This window comes from Vulpes vulpes, chromosome 1 (assembly GCF_048418805.1).
Source record: "Vulpes vulpes isolate BD-2025 chromosome 1, VulVul3, whole genome shotgun sequence".
In the NCBI taxonomy this organism is placed as follows: Eukaryota; Metazoa; Chordata; class Mammalia; order Carnivora; family Canidae; genus Vulpes; species Vulpes vulpes.
This window is the reverse complement of record NC_132780.1, coordinates 79682759-79708141: the sequence shown is the minus strand read 5'-3', so window position 1 is coordinate 79708141 and position 25383 is coordinate 79682759. Positions and strand designations below refer to the sequence as shown.

General features: G+C 36.9%; 1 protein-coding gene across 2 annotated transcripts in view; it reads left to right on the top strand.

The window, feature by feature from the left end:
• Positions 1–2248: 2248 nt before the first annotated feature.
• ESR1 (estrogen receptor 1) overlaps positions 2249–25383 on the top strand; it is a 374345-nt gene continuing 351210 nt past the window's right edge. The window contains exon 1 of one of the 2 annotated variants that reach the window (XM_072767773.1): positions 2249–2749. The gene's annotated coding sequence lies outside the window, so the exon portion shown is untranslated. The remainder of the gene's footprint in view (positions 2750–25383) is intronic. The other variant, XM_072767754.1, reaches the window with a different exon arrangement.

The following is a 25383-nucleotide window of genomic DNA, read 5'->3' as shown; positions in this document are numbered from 1 at the left end:
TCTTTTCACTTTAGTTCATGTCCTTGGTACTATCTATCTTGGTTAGTTTCCTATCCCTGGCCCAATTAGCTATGATCTGAGGGTCATTGGGATGTGATGTGGTTTTGGAAACAGGATGGGGGAGGGACTGAGCAGGTTCCCTTAGAAAGATGAGTAAGTTGATACTCAGGTACTGACAGGTATCTTAAGGCAAGCAGAGTTTTCAATTTTGGTTGCTCCTCATAAGGAAAACCAGAAGTTCAGAGCTGCTTGTATAGTGTGATGGAATCCAGATAGTGGTTAAAGCAGTGTCCAATAGAAAAATCTTTGCTAATGAGGACAAGTGAAGAATTTGGGCCACTATCTGTATAACTGAGCCCCAGTTGAGTCTGCTGTCATCTGAGGTGTTAGACAAAAACACACACTCCAAATCAAACACCTGATTTTTATTCCAACCCAAATCACCCAGATCACAGCAGGATTTTGCTTGGTCAATTTTCTGCTTTACTTTGCTTGTGGGGACCAGGCTGTTAGTAGTTACTTCTGGAATGAGAGAATGTATTTTAAAAAGGTTGGAACTTGGGAAGATTTCTAGAGTAGCATTATATGGCTTTACTTAAATTGTTCTTTTCTTCTTACTTTTTTCATTATTTAGTGTAATCTAATAATGGTGAATATAATTTAATTGGAAAATGTTCCTCACAAGAGATTTTTTCTCTATAAGAAAGCACAGAATATTTTAAAGCATTAGTCTGAGCCAACATTTTAATTTTTTAGTAAGCTCATTAGAATGATAAACTTTAAGATGATTCATAATAACACTTCTATATCAATCTATAGAAATTGTTCTTAGCCATCCATTGATAATCTTCCCACATTTTCTCCCCAACACACATAGAAAACATGTGTGTTCCCTAGTTTTGATTCTGAAGTGGGGTGTTAAAAACGTGGGTGCTTATGTCCTTTGAATCCTGATTTCAGCTATAACATCTTGGTACAGGTGTGTAATGTTGGCATCCCATGATTTCCTCCTCTGTAAAATGGATTTGCGATAGTACTTATTTCACTGGATTGTTGTAAACTTGCTTAGAAGAGTATTCGGCTTCTAGTTTGTGTCCAGAAGACATTTACTGTTATTTTTATTCCCTCCTTGAGAAGGCACATATGGAATGCAAATGAATGTCATAATGGTCTTTTAAGAATAATTAATCAAATGCATATTTTGTAAGAATCTTATGTTATATATTTATATTTTCTAATGAAAATAGTAATCTATAGCCTTCGGTTCAGAATCCAACAGATGTCGTATTTTGAGAACTGTCACTCTAAGCGATTTTTTTTTTTCTGTATTGATGTGTACAGTGGATTTTAACAGGTAAGTAAATCATGTTTGAAAAGCATAGGTCATTCTGCAAAATAAAATAATTGAAGAATTTAATTAGTTTAGACAAAAATATTTTGCTCTCAAGATGTTTAGACTGTTCAAAACATCTTATTAAAGAATTTATCTTTTGCCAGGAACCATAATAAAAATAATAAAAAGCTAATAAAACCTGATATTGCATTAGTATGTGTGATCATTCTTTTTTGTAAGTGAATCTTGTTGAAATTTAGTTTTTTAAAACAAATTAAATACTGTACATACTAGCTAAAATATGTCCTGTTCTACATATTCTGCAGAAATCAATCTTAGACAAATTTGCATGTTCAAATTATTTTATGGGCTAACACACTTATAGGCAATATTGAAGATAGTTAAGATGCTTTATTTTAAAATGTTTTAAAGTGTTGATTATGAGAATTCTCTTTCTTTCCTAAGCCTGTTTAGAGCTGCATCCCCTGCCCTACAGATATCAACCTGCACTTGGAGATTCTAGAAAGCCCAGTAGCAAAATAGGCTCCTTCACTTTCTCCTCTTTCTCAATTCTAGAAAGCCATCCTCTCCTAAGACTTGAAGAGTAGAAAAATCTAACATATTAAAAAACAATCTTTTAAAATATATACTATATAAAGCATATCTGTTAATATTTTAATGTTATTTCTTTAATTTCCATGTCACTTCTGAGCCCATTTTCTACTTCAGAACGTTTATCTCAGTGTAAACAAAACAAAAACACTGCATAAACTCTTAACTGGCTGCAGGAAATGCCAGACAGTTTGTGGAAAGATCAGATGACAGAAGGAATGGCCTAGGAGTTGGAGAGAAGCTAAGCGTCTGCAGGTTAGTGAAGTCAGGAACCTAATTCATCAGTGACAAGAAGTGCAGAGTGAGTTGTTGAGTCAATGGCTGAAGGAGAAAGTTATGGAAATGCTCGCAGAAGACATGTCCTCACTCCTGCTCTTAGCTGTAACTAATTTTGGATTAGCAAAATTTATGTGCTGAATGAGTGCTTTATTTTTTTTCCAACCCGACATGCCTGTCTAGACTTCAAACTTTATTAGCAGTGAAGAGAAAATCAGCTGGATTACATAAAAAATTTTCAGGCAGATTAACAAATTACTAACCCTTTGTTAAACATCTGTCCTGACCAAAGCGCTAAGAAAGTTAGAATCGGGCCTTGTGCGGAGAAAGGAAGGCCACCCCCTCCTCTATTTTGTACAGGAGATTTTCCACTCCTAGTCAAATGGTGGTGCTAGCTCTTTAGTTTTGAGTTGCTGCATTTCCTAATTTCATGGTCATAACAGCCTCCTGTCTACTGCCTCAGAACGGATTTCACCAAAACTGAAAATGCAGTCTCCATGCTCAGAAGCGCCTTAACGGGCTCGAAAGGTTAGTGTTCCTTTCTCTTGCCCATTCTGTATCATAAGAAGACAGTCTTTGAGTGACATTCTTCTCCTCAAGTAGGTACTCCTATTTCTTTTTCTCAATATAAGTTTTTTTCTTTTTGCTCTATGTGCTGCTGTTTACCAGCGTGATGTAACTTTAGAGCTTCCCTCTCATGTTAAAAGATGTTCATTTTTCTCTTAGTGCTCCAGGGATATTTTGCAAAGTTGTTGGCAAGCATTACTGCGACATTAAAATGTTGAATCTAAACTTGGTACAAAGTGGAAACTCACTTTTGGAATAATGTTCAGCTGAGTCAGAGGGCAATACAACTACCCTTTTCTTAGTATAGCACTGACAGGCTGTCTGCCTGCCTCAGATAACGTATACTTACTGAATCCAGCCCTAGCTAGGAGCTACCGTATTGTTGAAATGCGTTGGAATTTTAGAAGTTCTTATTTGGACTGATCACAGGCTGGTAGGAGCACACTACCTGCTTTCTTAATCTTTGGTGGCATAACTTGTGTTGAGTTTGAACGAGGCAGTCTGAACAAGCCATTATTTGTTTCCCAAAGGCAGTCAAGTTTTCTGAAAAGCTCCGCAATCTAGCAATACAAAAGTGAGACAGCCTGTCTTTAGATTGCCCTGTGATTTTAGGCAACTTCTTTTGAGTCCTGCTGCCTCAGTGTGCTATCACGTGAAAACAACTCGTGGTCATTTTTTGCAGTGGGACAGTGTGTACATTAATGCCTCCCCCACATATGGCAGTGAGCTACTTGAGTAATGATGTGGCAGTCACAAAAGACAGGGCAGGATACTTTCATTTTGGTTAGAGGAATGCCACACGTTTCAGGAAATGTGCGTTGAGTTGTAAGTTTCATGCTTTGTCAAGAGGGTAACCACCTTTTGTTCTCTCAGACATGCTCATAGAAGCCAATCTGATTTTTTTTTTTTTTTTTAAATAAGGTTTGGGCTTTATCAGAACTTGGGATCATCACACTGATGCTTGTTCCAATTTCTTTTGGCTCTTTGGGCCAGATCTAATAGGCTTGCTGAGCAACTCACACGAGGACGCTGGGAAAGTCATCTGGTTTTGAATGTGATATGTATTAATGTTATATATTATATATGTTAATGTTGAGACTGAAATTATGAATATGAGGTAGAAGTATTTGAATTTTATATTAAAAAGCTCTGAGAGCCAAAAGAAATGAAATTGGATGAGAACTTCGGAGACCAGGGGTTCAGAGCCCATTTCTGCTCCATACAATTCCTTCCTAATTCTCCAAAGCAAATGTTTGTTGCCATTTTGTTACTATTTTATGAAGACTGTCCACTGGGCCTTGGCATGCATGGCTATAATGCTCCAGAGGTTAGATGCAATGCTGTAGAGGTTGTTAGATTTTCAAAGAAATTAGGAATAAAAATAATGTAGGTATGAGAGATATAACATGTAGTAAAAAAGCGCAAAATTTTGGTTGTAAAAAGAAAGGTCATATTTACCACCAGGATCTTTTTCTTGGATCCTTGCAAATATAGGTTTTGTTTTATTGTTCTTGACACTCAAGGAAAGGGATAAAGCTCATGTGTCTTAAACTTGCTGCAAGAATGGTAAAAAAAATTAACTTTAATTTAGATTTTTTCATTTAGATTTCAATTAGATTCTAATTTTTCATTCAGCTTACGATTTAGAGCTAGCTACCTCCACCTTCTCCCCAACACTCACTGGAAACTTCTATACAGTATAAATATTTATATTGGGTGTCTGCTAACCATTTTTACATAGTTATCTGTGGGTTCTTTGAGTATTTGTCTATATTCATTCAACCCAGTTGGTTGGAGCAACGTCTCGGGCTTCAGTTTGCTTTGAACAGTGACAGTTGTGTTCTATGGTAGCAGATTGGCTACAAAGAAAAGTAGCCAAGAATGAGAGTGACCAGCTCAGAGTAGACTATCCACATTGTGAAATAGCCATGACATATGTTTCACTAATATCAGTTGAGATGTGGTCCTGCCCACCACAGGGCAGGGCTCTTCTATCAGGGCTCTTCTCCATTGTGAATCCCTACAGAGCTTCCTACAACAGGTGTAATAAGGTGCTATTTTTTTTTAAGGGAGGTCCTTTACAGGTGGTTTTTGATGATAGTGATGATGGTGAGGTTGCCTTCTAGGCAACATCTCAGTAGACTTCCTCTGGATCATTCCCACTGGACCACAGCAGCAAAACCTTGCACATCAGTGAGTTTTTTGGTTCTTTCTAAGGAGTATAACATTTTGCTCTCTGAAAGCATGTGATTCTTTTTGAGGATGGAGAGCCTTGAACTGTCTATTCACCCATAAAAATATTTTGCTAGAAAGCTTATACTTCTGCTTAGGTCTTCCATAGCAGTAATTCTTTGGTGAGGATGCAGACATTAGATGGTTCAATTCAATCCCCAGAAGATGTCTGAATCCAAGCCATAGTATGCCCCTTGTGCAACCTGTGCAGTTCTTCTCTGGCCTTACATACCTCATCCAACAAAGTTGGGAAAATAAGAGCAGCTGTTGGATATAATTGTATGGGATAAGTGAGGTGAAAGTCATTTTTAAAAGATTCGTTTATTTATTTATTTTAGAGAGAGAGAGTGAGAGTGAGCATGCAGGATGTGGGGGGTGGGAGGGAGGTAGAAGGAGAAGAGAAGCAGACTCCCCACTGAATGCAGAGTCTGACACAGGGCTCAACCTCACGACCCTGAGATCACAACCTGAGCTGATGTCAAGAGTTGGGGGTCTAACCGACCGAGCCACTGAGCACCCCAACAAAGTCATTTTTATTGCAAGCATAGTACAGTGCCTAATAATAAGTGTTGGTGGAATAAATGACCAAACTCATGGTGAGCACCATGGCTACTAGGAATTTATATCCATCTGATTATAGCTTTTGACCTATAAAAGAAATGGGCAATAAATCCAGCCAGCTGAGCGTGCCACCTGTAGAAATGCCAATGCTTTCGTAATGAGCACAAAGTGTTGGAAGAGAAAGCACAGACACCTCCAACATCCCTCCCTGCATTATTCCTTTCCTTTGTGTCTGTTAGGATAGCCACATCCCTTAGTGATGAGAAGAGTAGCAAAAAAAAAAAAAAAAAAAAGAAAAGAAAAAAAAAAGAAAAAAGGGGGGGGGGAGGGCAAATTCTTGCTGAGACAAGTATGTAAAAAACTTGTTACAAATGCTTCACATTTGTTTAAAATCAAAAGAAGCATTTTGCTTGGTTGTTAGACAAGACCTGAGTCTGTTCCATGTAGAGTTGTATGCTAATTTCTGATTCAATGTAATGCCCAACATCTGGATCAGTCTCTCACTCCACAGCTCCATAACAAATACTTAGTGCCCATGAAGTGGTAATAAGAGCAATTATACTAGCACCTGAGGTGTGGGGAGCTCTTTGTATAATACTTTTTATAGATATTATCACATTTAATCCTTACAATAACCCCAGATGATAAACAATATTATGATTCTGATTTTACAGACGAGGAAACTAAAGCTTTGCAAAGTTAGTGTCCAGCATTAGACAGCTTTATAAGTGATGGTCCTAAGACTTGAAGATAAACCTTTGCAAAGCCCATGCTCTTAGTCATTACTTGATACAATATTATTTTCTGAAGTTTTTGATTCATGTAGTCCTTGCCTTGGAGAAGCAAGGTGAGCATCTGGGATGCTCAAGAGATAATAGTACACCTTTTCTACACTGCAGTATCTTTGTAAATGGAGAATAATGAATCTGACTTACAAAAGTTTTATGGCTATTGATGAGGTTTAATTAAATAATGTGTATGAAAGGGTTTTTATAAAAAGCTCAGTTTTATAAAATAAAGTTTTTATATGGAACACATAAATTCTTACTTAGTTACATATAAAATCTTGTTGCTAACTGGATGAGAGTAGCCCTGGTGAGGTGCTATGAAATGTCCTGAAGAACTGAGTCTGTGCACCATGGTGGAAGTGTGGGTGGCAAAGTTGGTGAATTTGGCAGGCGGGATGGGTGCGGTTTTGGAGGGAGAGTGGTGGATAGACTTCAAGGCCAACATGTTACTTCTCTGAGTAATCTTCCTGGGACCTCCCTGGAGTCTTTGGGACGCTCTCTGACTTTTTTTGAGAAGCCAAGTGACTAGAAGCTATCCTAACCTTCTATTTTAAAAGCCACAAAGGTTTATCTTGGTTGCACACCTGGAACTCCACTTTCCTATTCCCCAGCATTTTAGAGCTTAATGTGACTTCACTCTCCTGTTTATAGGTGTCACTCATTTTCAGTTCTTTGGTGTTTCTTTTGTGGATACTGCCAATCAGAAGGAGGAAGAAATGCCATACAAAAATGACAATTCTGGGGAAGATGAAAAGTTGTAGCGTTCCTTCTCTTTGCTGGGATAGTACGTTGCCTTCCTTGTCTTATTCCTTATGTGTTTATCTCTAAGAAAATGACATATATATAGTTTACCTTTTGCAAATAAGACCCCTTATAGTTTTATAGCTTAAGTTATATACAAGCTGAAAATGCAACTAAATTAAGTTTTAAAATGAAAACAATAGAAATATTATCAATACAACTATGGAAATAGAAATGGTTATTTGGGATACTCCTAATTTTGGTTCTTGAAATTCTAGTTTAGAATTAAAATTAAACAGGAACTATTTCATGTGTTTCGAATGTAAAAAAAATTTTTTTTGAAAATCCTACTCGTGTCAAGTTTATACTAAAGAATATTTAGAGATTAGGGTTACTCAGAATCCAGTGTAGTTTAACTTGCCACACGCTGTAAAATTCTTTTCTGATTTTATTTAAGGAAGAGGTAATATTTTAAGGGCACTATCACAGAGTCTCTGCTCCTTCACAAACCCAAAGTACCTCAAGTACAAAGATGGGGTATTTAAGCCAGGTTTGCCCTCCTGTGCCTCGGGAATTTCACAGCGATTTTCAAAAATCCATAACAAGGACTCCAGGATCACTCCCTGGGCCAAAAGCAGGTGCTGAACTGCTGAGCCAGATGATCCCCTAAAAATAAATTTATAATCATATTTTCACATAGTTTTAGAGTGATATATATATAAATGGATTATTACAGGTAATGTGCTTGTCTTTATTAAATACCTTTCTGTACATGGCATTAAGAAAATAGATCTTAACAAATGATTGGCCATAGTAAATAAAAATGAGAGTACAAAAGACTAATGTTTTAGTCCCAACACCAGGGTCTTAGGACATAACTGTTGGGTGCAGTAGAGCCTGATGTGTTCTTTGACACTCACTCTCAGTTATGATCAGTAAGGCACATAAGGTGACAGGTGACTATTACATAAGTGTCATGTGCTCTATAGGCTGTAATGTTACAGAAGGTAAGGCAGTAGAGTAGAATGTGCTGGGTACTTTGAGAGTGATAAGCACTGAGGTGTGAAAGCACAGAGAGGGGAAATTATTTCTGGTTGAGATGGGTGGAAGATGGGTGGGGGAGGGAAGAGAAGGGGGGGGCAGGGAGTGGTGAAGGATGGTTGCATATAGGAAGTTTTATATACACATTTGCCAATGAGCTTGGAGGATGGGAGGGAAGAGCATAAGCCAAGGCATGAAGAGAAAGGCTTTGGGGAATCATTCATCAACTTGCAGGTAAGAAGAGTGCTGGGAGGTAGTGTGAGATGATCTAGGAATGGAGATGTCAATCTTTGGGCCTGATAGTGTGGTTGTGAAAGATTTTCATGTAGGGCCGGAAGGAGATACAAACTTAAGCTAAGGGAAATACTGTGTCGGTTGATGTTTTCAGACAAAGAGTGAGTACATCAGTTTGGAGGTGATTGGGATAGTTTAATACAGTTTAAACAATCTTTTAGGACATGCTTTTTGAAGTCATGATTGTTTATGGTTGTAAGGAAGGTTTGAGGGCCAAAATATATTGTTCTGCCACCAATATGCTGAGTGACCTTAGTAAAAAACTTGCATGCTCAGTGCTCTGTGTTCCCAACTGTAAAATGGGCATGATAACTACCAAACTCCTATCAAAGATTCTATTGGTGATACCGTGAAGATTAAGTGATAGGACTTTGAAAAGTAATATACCACATACATGTATAAAACGCTATTAACTTGGAATACTTTTATAGCAAAATTATTTTATTTGGACAAGCTATAGATTCAGAAGACAATTGTTCCTATTTCTATTAGATTGGATGAAAATCATTATACTTTGTTTCTAGTTATTAAATAGCTACTTATATTGGGTACTGAACAAGTCTTTTTGAAGAAGTTCATTGTGGTAAGAAGAGTTAACATAGGATCTATCCTCTTAACTAATTTTAAGTCTACAATACATTGTTATTGACTGTAGGTCCAGTGTTGTACAGTAGACCTCTAGACCTTATTCATCTCAATTAACTGAAACTTTGCATCTATTGATGAATAACTCCTCCCCAGCCCTTGGTAACCACCATGTCGGGTCTTTGCTCTTAGGAATTTGACTGTTTTAGATACTTTGTAGAAGTGGAATCATGCAATAGTTGCTTTGGTGTGCCTGGTTTATGTCACTTAGCATGATGTTCTTAAGGTCTGTCAATGTTGCATGTTGCAGAATGTTCTCTTTTAAGGCTAAATAGTATTCCACTGTGTGTATATAGCATGTATTCTCAATCAGCTCATCTGTTGGCAGACAACGAGGCTGTTTTCACATTAAACAGACTACTTTGAATATGATTCAAAGGAACATGGGAGTGCTAATAGCTCTTCCATATCCAGATTTTAATTCCTTTGGATATATACCCAGAAGTGGGACTGCTGGATCATCTAATAGTTCTATTATTATTATTATTATTATTTTATTTTTATTTTTTGTAAAGAGAGAGACATAGAGTGTGAGTGGTGGCATGGAGGGGCAGAAGGAGAGGGAGAGAGAGAATTTTAAGCAGGATTCATGCCCTCTGGGGAGCCTGATGCAGGGAAGGGGGGGTCCATCTCACAACCCTGAGATCACAACCCAAGCTGAAATCAAGAGTTGGGTGCTTAACTGGATGGCATCCCCTCATAGTTATATTTTTAATTTTTGAAAGATTTTATTTATTTATTCATAAGAGACACAGAGAGAGAGGCAGAGACATAGGCAGAGGGAGAAGCAGACTCCCTGCAGGGAGCCCAATGTGGGACTCGATCCTGGGATCCCAGGATCACCCCCTGAGCTAAAGATAAATGAGCCACCCACGTGCCCCTATTTTTAATTTTTTGAAGAACCTCCATAGTGGCTGAAGCATCTTGCATTCTTACAGTGCGCAAGGGTTCTAATTTCTTCACATCCTTACCAATACTATTTTGCTGATAGCCATTCTGTCAGGGATGAGGTAATATCTCACTGTGGTTTTGATTTGCATTTCTCTAATGATTAGTGATGATGAGCACTTTTTTATATACCAGATGGCCATTTGTATGTCTTCTTTGGAAAATTGTCTAGTCGGATTATTAGTTTTTCTGTTACTGAGTTGTAGAGTTCCTTATGTATTTTGGACATTAGCTCCTTATTACATATATAGTGTGCATATATTTTCTCCCACTCTATAGATTGTCTTTTCATTCTATTGATTTTTAATTTTTTTTTTGCTGTGCAGATGCTTTTTAGTTTAGTGTAATCTTGCTGGTATTTTTAATTTTTTTTTAGTTTCTAAATTTTTTATTGCTTTAAAGATTTTATTTATTCATAAGAGACACAGAGAGAAAGGCAGAGAGATATAGGCAAAAGGAGAAGCAAACTGTTGCGGGGAGCCCAGTGTGGGACTCCATCCCAGGATCCCAGGATCACGCCCTGAGCCAAAGGCAGACACTCAACCACTGAGCCGTGCAGGCATTCCTTGCTGGTGTTTTTAATTTTAATTTTTTGTTGTTGTTGCCTGTGCTTTTTGTCGTATACATGAAATCATTGCCAAGTTCAATGTCATGAAGCTTGTCTTCTATGTTTTCTTCTAGGAGTTTTACAGTTTCAGGTCTTAACTTAAGTCTTTGATGCATTTGGAGTTGATTTTCATGTGTGGTGTAAGATGACATCAAATTTTATTCTTTTACATGTGGATGTCTAGTTTTCTCAAAACCATTTGTTGAAGAGATGATCCTCCCATTGTATATTCTTGGCACCCTTGTTGAAGATCAATTGATTTTATACATGTGGACTTACTTAGAGCTCTTTCCTCTGTTCCCTTAGTCTACATGTCTGTCTAGGCCAATACCTTACTGTTTTGATTATTGTAGCTTTATAGTATATTTTGAAATCAGGAAGTTTGATGCCACTAATTTGAGCAAGTATTTCATTTTTGAGGTCCCATTTCCTCACCAATTAAATGAAGATATTGGATGTGGGAAACTGTATGGTTCCCTTGCTCAGACCGTTTTATGATCCTATAATTCTTGCTTTCAGCAATCTCCATTTAGAACAATGAGTTGAGATTCTATCACAAGCACACATAGGCACCTATGTTGAAAACAAAAGAACGACATGTTATCATTGATTTAGAACTTGAGTTGGAGAAGACAGTGGTGCCTCTTGCTGCTGCCTAAACTGCTTTCTGCTCATGGGAATAGGGGAGCTGAATCCAATGATTTGAGGATAGAGAGAAGGGTACAGATTGTGTTTTCTATTTTCCTTTCTTTTTCTTCTATTTTTTTTAAAGGGGAATAAAAGACAAGGACACCAACTAAAAAAAAAAAAAAAAAGCAGAGTCACTGGGGTGTGTGATGAAGGGAAAGGCCAAGCACACTAGGTAATTTAATTTCAGTTACAATAAATCTTAAATTATGATACTATACTCTTGAGAATGTTCCATGGTGGGCAATGCCTGGGCTTTGCATTTCAAGCCTAGAAGTACAGGGAGAGGATGACATTCAATTATTCAGCATGAGGAACATAGTTCATATTGGTTTGTTGGTTATACCTCCATGTCATTGAGGCCTCGCAAATCAAGGAAAGAGGTACTTCAGATCTACCTTGTGAAGGAAAAGTCTCATAGAAAAATGTTTTCTAGGAAAGGAAAAAGTAGAAAGCAAATGTTTCCTGCTTATGGCATTCATGTTGCTTAAGCAATATTAACGATGAGTATTAATCATGCAGATCAGTTCACAAATTATTTACATTCAGACTACGCAGGGTCCTTCCTTTACTTTCTTCACACCATCTGGATTTTATCCATTTTACTCCTCCTCAGCACTTGGAATAGAAATGAGATTTAAATGTGCCAATTTTTACTTGCTAGCAGCCATGGTAATATGTTCAGTGGGAAAGGGATTTATCCTGTTAAATAGAAGGAGGTTTTTGGATTAAGGCTTTAATTTGTTGATGGGATTCCTAGAATCCACTACCATCGATATTTGAGGACTGAGTACATTAGACAAGTTTGTAGATTTACAAAAGTGTAGTTAATGAGGGCTGCACTTGATTTTTCTTATCCAGCCCTTTAGTTCTAAATTTATTGCCAATTTTATTTATCAGACTTATTCTCAGGGGAGTAGTGTTTGCTGTGGCCACAAGGAAACATCTGTGAGCTTAAACCTTAGAGGCAGTTAGCCAGTTAGAACATTTGGCATATGAGACTTGCATTGCAGAAGAGAAAAATTAATCAAGGCAATCCGTAAAAATATTGAGAAGGCAACTAAGAAAAATGTCTTATCACTGACACACTGAAGTATTGAGTTCATGTTAATTAAGAAATGTCAGAATACATAATGAATCAACTAGGAGTGTCATATTATGGCAAGTTTGGAAGTTGATGTCAATCTCTACTGCCAGGATTTATGGTAGATTATATAATGGAATCCGAGTTCTAAGAGATCAAAGGAAAATGCTGGCTCTTTCTTCATCCATTTTCTTAGGTCAAACCTACCCAGCAAGAAGCCAAGTGGAGAGTTGAGCAATTATCTGAAGTGGGCAGTAGAGACAGCCAAAACCAGATAAAACATAACCAGAAAGTCACCATGGAGGGAAAATGTGGACTGAAAATAGAAGGGATGGGGGTAGAATGTCAAACAATTTGGTCAGTGTCCACAGTTCAAATTCACTGGATAACAGCCAATTCCTTGCTTCGTATAATTAGAGCAAATCTAAAGGACTGGGGTTACAAAAATCAGTTCGTTACCAAGGTTGTTGCATGTTTGTGCAAAATTTCTTTCTATCCGTGTTACTATGACATGTCTAATTCTGAGTATTTCCAGGGATCACATTTCACAATTTTGGATTAATGGGTTGAGGTGGTTGAGGAAGCCCATATAATCTGTAGATTTATGTGGAGAGAAATTGTTTTTCAGAGATTAATTGAATATTGTATTTAATTAGTTCCCTCCTTCTCTCCCCCCCCCCCCCCCCCCGCCCCCACCACAACTCCAAGTATATCCGTATGGATTTTCCAGTGAAAACCCTTATAGTCTCTTACTTTATCATTTTTTCATTCGGCATTTTCTGAATCCCCTTAATTTTAGGAGAATATATTGATGAGGCATACAAGTACCCTATGATAGGATTTGCATTATTTTTGGTTAAAAAAGTCTACCAAAATCTTAGATCAATGTGGTGGTTTTTTTTTTTTTTTTTCTTTATTCGATGTGGAAATCATAAACTACTTATTCTGAGCAGGTGTTTTCTAGACCTAAAATAAAGTTACCTGTCCATTGCCCCTATAAATATGTCATTGTATACCTGCTAATCTTGAAGACTCCCTAATTCAATATTAAGATTTCCATTTGTTGTTTTTATTTTTTTCCATTTGTTATTTTTAAATTGAGAAAAAATTCATAAATTAGGTTCACTGCTGTTTGGAATTAAGAAAAAAAATTTCACTCTCATATCCTGTATATTTGAAGCTGTTGTATAGCATTTCTTAAAGAGATTGTATTTATTTATTTGAGAGAGAGAGCACTAACCTGCTGGGGGTTGGAGGTGTGTGGAAGAGGCAGAGGTAGAGGGAAAAGCAGACTACCCACTGAGCAGGGAGCCTGATGTGAGGCTTGATTCCAGGACGCTGAGATCATGAACTGAGCTGAAGGCAGACGCTTAACTGACTGAGCCACCCAGGCACCCCTGTTGTATAGCATTTTAGAAATAAAAAATAATGCAGGGCCTCTTTTCAGTAGCTCAGTTTGATGTTTGAAATCTGGCGTAAAAATTGCCCATGGAATATTCTTGAAGCACCCCAAGGGAATCTACTGGAATATCTTATAATAAAAATTTAAAGAAGACTTTTTCTTGCAAGTAAGGATTAAGAAAGCTGTTTTATAAGTAATAGGATAAAGCTAAGTATTAAGTGGCGTTGCTGAATTCCTTACTTGTTCGGTGCAGTGACTGCTTTTCCCATCATATTAGCAATGACTGAATCTGTGGAAAACACATATCACACAGCCACAGCAGGTACATCTCTGCTGCTGAACACATATTTGAGAGACTATGAGCCAGGACTTTTTGGTTTAATGGCAAAATTGATCTACAGAAATGGAGGTAGACCTGAATCAGATCTACGGACCTGAGTTGGTATAGCTGGTGGTGGCATTTGCTTTCTCCATAAATGCTTGCTAATGGTGTCAATGGCGAATAGCTTCTGCTCTGCTTAGCTTTGCAAAAGGAATTGATCAAGGAATTTGAACTGAACAGACAAGCAAAACATTGATTCTTCAGTGCCTATTGATGAATGAAACCACTTTGATCTTTAACCACCTTTTTTCATTTAAGTGAGAATTAAACCAGCTTTAATTAAGGAAATCTTCAGAAACTACCTATATCATCCTTTTGTTTTCTGTTCAAAACAAAATGATGAAGAAAACTAGAAGAACTTAAGCACAAAAACTTCTGCACTTTTTCCAGGACTGTAATACCTAATCCTAGTACAGCTCTTTTCAAGAAAGGATATAGATATTAATCTGAATTTTGAATCGCCACTGAGGTATGTGTGAACATGTCAGTTTCCTCTTTCTCTCTCCCAACTTCTTCCATGAATACATTAAGACCTAATTTGGCCACTGATTTTGGAAAATGATTTTTCATTTAACTTCTGTGATTATCAAGAGTGTATTACAGGGACTTAGCAGTACACCCGATATCTTATGAACACTCCACATTTGTTTCCTGAGTTGAAGTGAAGCATATAGCCTATGAGCTATCATCATTTTAAAAAATCCTCTGCATACGCTGTGTGGTCAGTTTCTTTCATGTCATCAGGGAGGTTAACAAATTTATCTACAATGCTCAACAGTTTATTCACCATACAGAAAACACAACCTTTTCTTTCTTTCTTTCTTTTCTTCTTTTTTTTTTTTTTAAAAAAAAAAAACTCTTTTGTTTAATTCTTTTTCCCTCAGCATAGCTGCAAGCAAGTGAAAACACTTCCCGATTTGAATTTCACAAGCTTTTCCCCTTGCCAGTTGTATGGTGCTAACAAGAAGCAAAACGTCTGTGTCTAACTTAACCCTAAAATAGGAGAACATCTTTAGAATATGACTTTGCCTACCCCAAAACAGAGACATGAGGCTTATAGTCTCAATCCTTGAGAAATGTTTCTATTGAATTTAATTATTCAAAGTGACAAGTGGCAGTTTCATAACGGGGGAAAAAAAAGCCTATCAGGTGGACAAGTAACCATTTCACTTGTATTTATGATCACCAAGTAATCACATCATTTTTTATTTAAACGTAAAAGAGAAAAATAACTTACTGACTTTCAAGTCCATTTCTCATTTCCTCCGTAGAGTACTTCTACACCAGTTAGCAGACTTCTTAAAAAGACACACACATATTTCAATGAAAGCACAAGTTGTCATCATTGCCTGGAAGCCAACTAGAGAGGCTGTGTGTTTATTTAGCAGTTTGCAAATCCAGTACCAGGCATGTGACATAAAAGATTAAAAGCCTCTCTTATTTGTAAATACCATGCTGTCCCCCAAAATGGTCAAATGCACAGGAAGTCTGAGTCAGTGGAGTAGTACCATAAAGTTTATTTTTGTGAAACCTGTCCGAATTGCAAGGGAGGGCTGCAATGTGGGACACAGGTCTGTTTGCCAGTCAGCTAGTGGACAAAATCTGATTTCACTAAGGACCAAACTGGTGTGTATTGTTCAGCGGGATAACTTCCTTGTTGTAGAACTGGCCTGTTTTCATGAATTATTTCAGGAAAGTCTCATTTGGACCTGGTCTACCCTGCTGTACAGGAAATGAAGGTTTCTAGGCAAAGACTTTACTTAGTGACTAACCAAAATGTTTAATAATGTCACCAATTCCAGACTTTTCCACTGTCCTCCAAAGTGCAGTGGGACTGGTCAGGCCAGTCTTCTAAGGGCGGATGCACAACGGTTTCTGGGCATGTAGAACCTCCAGCCTCATCAGCAAGGACACGGCTGACTGTAGGCTATTGTCCGAAGAAGCCGCAGAATCTCCTCTGGCTTAGGAGTTTTAAACAGCTCCAGTTCTATTCCTTCTCTTAAGAGTCTGAGCATCTGTGAAGGAAATTTCATGTGAATCACAGAACTGCAAATAGGGTAAAGTGCCACAGCTTTCTACTTGCAAGGAGATAGTGCCTGTAGCTATTTGGCAGCTCAAGGCTCGTTGGAGAGCCAGGAGAAAGCCAGTGAAGAAAGAGGGAGGAAGGAAAAGCTTCTGACAAATCCAAGTCCTCTCCTCAACTGCTGCTGAAGAAAATAGAGCCAGTGCAAATCATTGGGAGTTGGGGTCCCACACGGTTTTCTACTTCCTTTCTCAATTTTGTGTGTTTCTACACGGGGATCAGTCTCTGGGTGGTCTCAAGTTTCTCTTTGTACTTTGTGATCCTGGATTCAAAGTTTGTTATTCTGGAAAGGCCTAGGGTTGTGCTGTTGCTGGGACTTTGATAAAGGTCTGAAACAAAACCATTGGGATTCTAGATGCCATGGAACCTTGGGCTTGTTGTACGTCTATCTGAATAATTCTGTCACTTAGGCAATAACACCAGAGTCATACTCCCTCCTTTTAATTGCCTTTCCATTTATTAACTGCTCATAACATCAGTGTTTCTTCCATTGAGAAATATTTGGCTTTGTTAATATTAAATGTTGGTCTTATGTAGAAAGAATCAAAGGGTTAAAGAACAAAATACATAAAATATATATTAGTAGGTTACTGTGGTGCCCACATATAGACATTGATATGTGTGTGCATGCTTTCTTTCCTTCTCCCTTCATTCCTAGCTCCCTCTCCTTGTTTTCCTTCCTTCACTTCCTCCCTCCCTTCATCCATCCCTCTCTACTCTTTTTCTTTCTTTCTTTCTCTTTCTTTCTTTCTTTCTTTCTTTCTTTCTTTCTTTCTTTCTTTCTTCTTTCTTTCTTTCTTTCTTTCTTTCTTTCTTTCTTTCTCTTCTTCTTCTTCTTCTTCTTCTTCTTCTTCTTCTTCTTCGCCGTCGTCTTCTTTCTTTCTTTCTTCTTTCTGTCTTTTTTCTTTCTTTCTTTCTCTTTCTTTCTTTTTTCCTTCTTTCATCCAGCTCTCACGCTACAAAAATCAATTCTATAAAGGCTATTGTTTTTAGGATCTACTTTGCTCATTCCTGGAATAGTCAGTTCAGTCAAGTAATTAATATACTGACAGTAATACTACCTCTACACTTATTGGTCACATTTTCTGCTAGATATGGGGCTGTGCACCTCACAGAGGATAGCTTATTTAGTCATTACAACATCTCTAGGGGTGGGTATCATTTTACACACTTTCTAGGGAAGCAAAGCAAGGCTTAGAAAAATCAGGTAATTTGCTGAAGATCATCCAGTTCGTAAATGGTATAATAAGATTTGAACCTAGAGTAGTAAACTCAAGATCTTGACCACTATAAATATGGATTTTCAGATTATGTTTGCAAGCAAAGGGCTTAGATGCTGAAGAAAGTATAGAAGCAGTATAAAGAGGAAAAATCTCTTACCTTAAGGTTATAATTCACTAGAATGAGGCTCAGATCACCACTGTGAAATGATATTTATGTCCTCATTGCATGGGACAAGTTCTTATCATTTTCTCTTTGCCGTTTGGAACTCATCCTCTCAAGTCGAAAGCTCTAAGTCTGAGCTTTTACAAGGCATGTGCAGTGACTTTTCTATTTTTCCTTATCACATGAGTACCTTTTCTTGCCTATAAGTGACATTTAATAGAGTTGATTGATTATATCTGGATCAGTTTTACTTAGTAAAAAGACAATAGACAAGGATTAGCTGACCAGTGTCTCAGTTTATTAAGTTCAATTTCCACTTTGACTTCTCTTCCACTAGTGAAATGTGTCACCAGATTTGATCTCAAGCTAGAGAGGTAAAGGGGTTCTTTGACTACCAGGCCGTAGCCATACAAATCAGGTTTGCTCTGCTAATGAAGTTTGACATAGATTAATGGTAAACATTATTTTGGACACATATGAAGTAAAGATGGCAAGAGATGACTCAGATGTAAAAAGACTGGTGGAGGGAAGGATAATCCACAAAATTGATGAATCACTCATGAATAATCAATAACTGAATACAATATAATAATATATGTTCATTTCTACTAATAAATAAGCTATCATTATGCTCTCTTCACTCTTCATTTGGATCAAATTACTTCTCTGCTATATTTCCACTCTTACTGGTACCTATTTGCTGTGATTCATTCCAGTTTTGACTCTATCTCGTGGCTCTAATCTTGCTTGTCTCTACTCTAGGTAAACTGCAAACCAGTATGTTTCAGTATTATTTACTGTAATTCTTGCCTTTATGCCAGGTGTCAAGAGAAGGACTTCTTTTATTAATGTATCTGTCAGGATATGTGCTAATATGGGCCTTAATACACACTTTGATTATGGTTGGTTATGTCTAGCAGATTCATTTTGGTTCATTTAAATTATTTTGGCCTGTCTACATACATGACAGTGCCACACAGCTAATTATAGTAGTTTTCTACTCATTTTGTTGACCCGACACATAGTAGCAAGTGGACCAAAATTTTCTATCCAGTCTGAAGTTATATGTATACAACAACAATGTATTCTCATAAGAGGTGAAAATCATAGTCATCTGGAAGTTTGGGTTCCATGATGCCAAAGAGAGCTGGACACCAGGAGTGAGAATCAGCTGAGGACATGCATACCCACATTCATGCCTACATTTCCTTCTCATTGCAACATGCAGCCATTGTTTTGGCACCTACTTAAATAATAGCATGCTATTGCCCTTTAAGGTATGAATAATATTTTGTTACTGGTTGGGTATTGGAAAACTTTTCAGAATAGTTTTGTGATTTTTACTTAGCTCAGGCGTGCAGAACACATTTCTTCTACCTACTTTGCTAACGAGAGAGGTTGACTAGAATGTTTTTAAAAAGTGTGTTCCTATTTCTGTTGATCTTTGTTCAGTCCTACTGGGACAAAATGTAGTGTGGGGAATCCTTGTTGTGTCAACCACAATGCAAAAGACTTTCCAAGGGATGAGTGGGAAGAAGGTGGGAGGAGAGAAGCATGCCTCATAGAGTTCATTTTTATCTTGTTGGTTTGTTGGATCCTCTCAGGGAAGATTTTCTGAGATAAAAACAACAAATCTTCTTCATTGTCCTTGCCGTGCCATGAGGTTTCACCAGCTCCCTTCATGGCAGGCTTGTCTTTCCATACCGGTGTCTTCACTTTGCATTTCAGCTGAAATTTTCTATCCGGGAGGAGAACCAAGAGAAAAAATGGAGCAAGTGTTTTTAATTTTGAGACCTCAGACCAGAACTATAGAAATCTACTCTAACTGGAAATCTGAAGAAATTAAATATGAATATTGTTCAGTAGAGGCAATGGAAAACACAGCTTTGCTGATTTTCATAGGAAGGCTTTCTGGATAGCCTCTCTGAGGCCTGACCTGAAAGATGCATCCTCAAAACTTGAGAATTCATAGTGTTCTGGGGTTTATATGAAGCTGAAAGGATGGTGTGACTGTTTTGTCAAGGACTCTGTACTTCAACTTTTATCTGAGTGCTGTTGACACAGGTTTACATTATGAGAGACCTGGTACTGCTTTCTAATGTTGCAGGAGCATTGGAGAAAAAGTATGCTTCTGAATATTTAAAACTGACTTTTCATTTTTAAATGAATTCATTACCTTTATTATGAAATAATAATATGGATTACCATTTTGAAATAGTTACTGTGATTTTGAATAGTGTAGAATGCTTAATAATTTTAACAAATTTTGAGAAGAATAAAGATCTAAATAGAAATCATCTCTATACTAACCAGCCATAGATAATTATGAATAATATTTTAGTATATTGTCTTATAGTCATTTGCTTAATATGTATGTATGTATATTAAGTTAAATGAAAAAAAATTCACACAAAATAATAGTAACAAAACTAAATATATAACACAATTTCCATTTGCAAAATACACATATACATATATATCCATATACAAAATGTATATTTATAAATTGAAATTATATTGTATCTTGGGTTTTCATTAATATTATATTGTATGGTATACATGTAGAACATGTTTAAAATACACACATAATGTGTATATACACATACACACAGGTATGTATTTTGCAAATTGAAATTGTGTTGTGTCTTATAGAATTCATTTAACATTATAATTTATTTAATTACTTAGGTGTTTTTTTTTTTAAGATTTTATTTATTTATTCATGAGAGACATAGAGGGAGAGAGGCAGAGACACAGGCAGAGGGAGAAGCAGGCTCCATGCAGGGAGACAGACGGGGACTCGATCCTGGGTCCCCAGAATCATGCCGCAGGCTGAAGGCAGCACTAAACCGCTGAGCCACCCAGGCTGCGCCTACTTAGGTGTTTTAAGAAGCATTGTGTTCACATCTCTGTTTACTTCCTTAAAACTAATTCCTGAAAGTAGAAATACAGTGTCAAAAGGCAAAGCCACTTTCAAGGTTCTTGAGGGAGTATTGCCAGATCTTTTCTATTTCCTTTTAAACCATTATTATATTGCAAAAACTCTTTAAAGTTTCCAAGCAAAAATTATTGACAATCCCATTTGGAAATCAGTATTTTATTTGACTTTGTCACCTCTGGTTCTTGTTTATAAGTTTATTCTATTCTTATTTTCATTACTGCAATGGATAGAATTTATTCTACTCTTTCTTTTGTCCTTGGGTTAGGCATAGTTTCTATTATACTATAGTCTTTGTCTTTCTTCCTCTTCCTTCCTTTTTGCTTTGCTTATATCCCTTTAGAGAAATCAATGAATACAATTTGATGTGTGTCCTCTACTCCTTCCTCTATGCTTACACACCCTATACAGACACATCCAAGGGGATGGATCCTACGTCTTTTAAAAGGTATAATCAGGCCATATACATAGTATATATATATGTGTGTGTGTATGTGTATTACTCTGTATCTTGGTTTTCTCACTTTGAATGAGACTTTCTCACATTTTGGAGACTCTGAGAAAGATAGACCTATTTTATTCTTTTCACTGGTTGCATGAGGTTTGAATTTGCTAAAATTTATTCAAGTGTTCTGCTATCATTAGGGATTCTGTTGTGAAAAATGTTTTCAACACATAAAAAAGTACTGTCACCACAAATATTTGTAGATACATATTCTTAGCTATTGGTGGCTTTATTTTTATGGTTTAATTCCCAGAAATAGAATCACTGGTTCAAAGGGTATGTGTATTTTAAATTTTAATGGGTTTTCCCATATTGTTTTCTAAAAATATTATAGCAAATCACATCCCCACAGCAATGTTTAAGAATATTATTTTCCTTACATTTCCACTAGTGCTTTTATTTCTCCACTTTCTAATTTTTGCCAATCTGATGAGTCAGCATTATTAATTTAATTTTAATTTTCTTGACTTCTAATGAGGTCGAGTGTCTGTTCCTATTATTACTATTCCTTTGGATTCTTTTTTCTTTGGTGAAGATTTTATTTATTTATTCATGAGAGACACACAGAGAGAGGCAGAAACATAGACAGAGGGAGAAGTAGGCTCCCTGCAGGGAACCTGATGGGGGACTTGATCCCAGGACCCCGGGATTATGCCCTGAGCTAAAGGCTGATGCTCAACCACTGAGTCACCCTCTTTTGGATTCTTTTTTTTTTTTTTTTTTTTAAGATTTATTTATTTATTTATGATAGACGCAGAGAGAGAGGGGCAGAGACACAGGCAGAGGGAGAAGCAGGCTCCATGCCGGGAGCCCGACGCAGGACTCGATCCAAAGATTTCAAACATCCAAAGGCAGGCGCTAAACCGCTGAGCCACCCAGGGATCCCCTCTCTTTTGGATTCTTATCTGTCAATTACCTGCATGTATCTTTGCCCCATTTCCTTCAATATAGTTGCCTTCTTCTTATTAATTTGCAAAAACTCTTTGTATATTACAGATTTTTTGTCACATTAGTTGCTATATCTTTCTCACCAATAACTTGTTCTTTGATTTTATTTTTGTAACTTTCTGCCACAAAATTTTAAAAATAGTCTTATGATATCACATCTATCTCTCTTCCTTTACAGAATCTGGATTTCCTGCCTTAGTTTAAAAGGTCTTCCTGCCTATTTTCTTATCCTCTAATTTAAATTCTAATCTCTATTTTTTCTCTTTTCAGTGTGTTAATATTTTTTTCCATCTGGAATTTGTTTTTGCCTGTATAGAGGGTCCAACTGTGTTTCCTTCTAGATGGAAAGCCAATTGTTTAAGCATCATATATTTAATAAATTGTCTTTTTTAAAAAGTGAATTAAATTTCTGTATATCCTAGTGTCTGGTTTTTAAAATTTTTTCTCTGGCCCACTGATCTATTTTTCTACTTCTAGGCCTGGACATATTGCTGTGAGTGTAATAGCTGTGAGTATATTTTAATGTGTGGCAAGTTGATGCCTCCTGCTCCTTCTTCATAATTTTAATCTAGTTTTCAACACTTCTGTATGAAAATTAAAGAAATTTTATTAAAAATGAATCAAAAAAATAAGAGCAAAGCATATTCGGTTTATGATTCTCATTAACTTAAAGATATGTTCTGATTTTCAGTGGTTTGTCAGTTTTGTGGTCTTTACATTTGTTTAGACCTTGTGTTAGGTTCTTCCATAGGATTAATCCTCACGTTGGTCTTGTATCTTTCTCATTATGTTTCCTTCTGGAATAAGAGTAATCCAGTAAGAGGAATAATACTGGAAGGAAATATGTCAAACCATTAACATTAGCTGGCCCTGGTGTTAGGATTATGAATGAATTATTTTTGCTTCTTCAACTTTTCTATATTTTCCAACTTTTCCTTATGGATCATGCCTTATTTTTATAATGGTAAGAGGTTAACAAAGTTTACTTAAAAAAAAAAAGATTTTATTTATTTGAGAGAAAGAGAGAATGCAAGGATAAGAGGGGCAGTAGGGAACAGAGGTAGAAGGACAAGCAGTCTACCTGCTGACAGTGAGCCCCACTCAGGTTCTTGACCCTAAGACCTTGGGATCATGACCTGAGCCAAAGGCAGACATTTAACTGACTGAGTCACCCAGGTGCCCCAATAAAGTTTACTTTTAAATGGAATGGCAATAATAGTATCTTGGAAGATTACATATACAATAGTTCCACATGGAATTCTACTAGTATCTCCCTGGATCAGTGATTCTTAAGGAGGAAAGGTGGTAGGACATAGGTAAAAGCCCTTGGTTAGTGTTATGTATGCAATTTAGGAAAACATTTTCTCTATTAGTCACCATTTTAACCTAGTACTTGGCTGGTATCTAGGAGCACTCTGAACATTTGATAAATGAATGAATGTTATACAACATTTTAACAAAATGTTGTAATACTTTGTATTTGGAAAACAAATTAAAAAAATCTATTGTTTTCTTAATGTGAAATAGGAAAATGAAATTCAATAAAAATATCTCTTCAATTGGTGAAAATATGAAATATGAAATTGGTGAAAATATGAAATATGAAAGATACATGTTTTCTTCTATGAATCAGTGATAAGAAGTTGTACTGAGAAAGCCAGTTCTCTCACAAGGGTTCCATCTAGAGAGGGAGCATGAGATTCATCTATTTATACAAAGGAAGAGAAACACTGCAATGGATTACAACAGAGGCTAGCACTTAGTAAGTACTCACAGAGTATCGATAAACTAATTAAAAATATTGCGTTATTTTTGGTGGCCAAAGAATTGAGTATTATTAAGCTTCTAATTTTCTAAACATACATTAGATTTCTGCATTTCTACCTATTACTGAAATATTATACTAGTGAGAAAAATTATACAAGGTCTGGGAGAAAAATTCACATCTGTCTTTGCCAAGGGGCCGAATGCGGAGGTGATGGAGTGGTTTTACTACCTAAATGACTGAAAAGCAGGTTATGGTGCCCCAAGGAAGTCCTTGTTGCTTGCTGATAATTAGTAGTGCTTGTTTAAATCACACTGTTTTATTGGGCCTTAAAAATATCTTTCAGTTAGTTTCAACTCCAGCAGGAAAAATGAGCTGAGGAGGGTGGAATGCTGCTCACTGTTTTGCTGGAAGCTTTAAACTTCATTCTGTCTCTTTTCAGATGATGGCCTTTTGAAGTTCTTCCTCTTTACCATCTTTGTTTTACTCCCTTCTTCTTTCTTATCTTAGTCTTTCTTTCCTTCCTCCCCATCTTTCCTTCTTCCCCATCAGTAAGAGGCAGGGAAAGGAGAAAAGAATCCATCTTGCTGTTTCTTCATTCTGCTCTCTGCTACCTTTCTTTCATCAAGCTCTGCCTTCATCTGCAACCCTAGATACAATCCAATTTTTAGTGTTGATGTACTCATTCTAAAGATATTGAGCTCCTACTATGTTGAGGTAGAGTTTTGGATGCTCAGTTCCAACACGTAATTAGCACAAAGATCTAGCTTTTATGGAATTTGCATCTTGTGATGGAGGGGGACAGATAATAAAAAGTGAGCATAATGAGTAGGTATAGATGTCACAGGTGGTAGGCGTTCCAGCAAAGAGCAACAGTAGAGCAAGAAAAGGTGGAAGGGTTGTGTGAGTGTGGAGGGAGGATGCAGTGGGATGGTTAAGGTAAGCCTCCCTAAGAAGGGAGCATTTGGGCTAAGACATGAATGAGATGAGGAAGTGAGACACTAGATATTCAGGGAAGGAATTTCTTGGTAGTGGGAAGAGCCAGTGCTGTGCCCTTGTGGCAGAAGCATTTCTCCTGGGAAGCAGTGTGCTTAGAGCCTAGCAAGGGAGAAGTCAGAGGGGTCAGGGAAGAAGAGGTGCAGGTGAACTGCTTTTTAATTGGAGAATTCAAAAGTTAGTGCTTTGATTAAGTTTATATTAAAACTTTCTCAAATTTGTTTTCATACTATTTATAAAAGTCACTTTTGATGAAAACTTGATTGGCAAGAAGAAAGCTATGTGTTTAACCTTCCCTCAGAACTCTAGTTAATATTATCTCATAAATTTTTCTCCCTTTTTAATTCACCAGTAGAAAAAAGAATTAGAAGAGAGCCCCCCCCCCCACCTAATTAAAGCAGAATTGTTCCAGAGCTACTGCGATACAAATATGCTGGAGTTGGAGACAACAGCATACTGGAGTGATCCACGAAATTCTAGAATGTGGAACAGTGATGGATGACTGGTAATCAACTTAGCAGATCAGTTCAGGTGAAACCTAGGCCTGTGGGTAAAGGCAGAC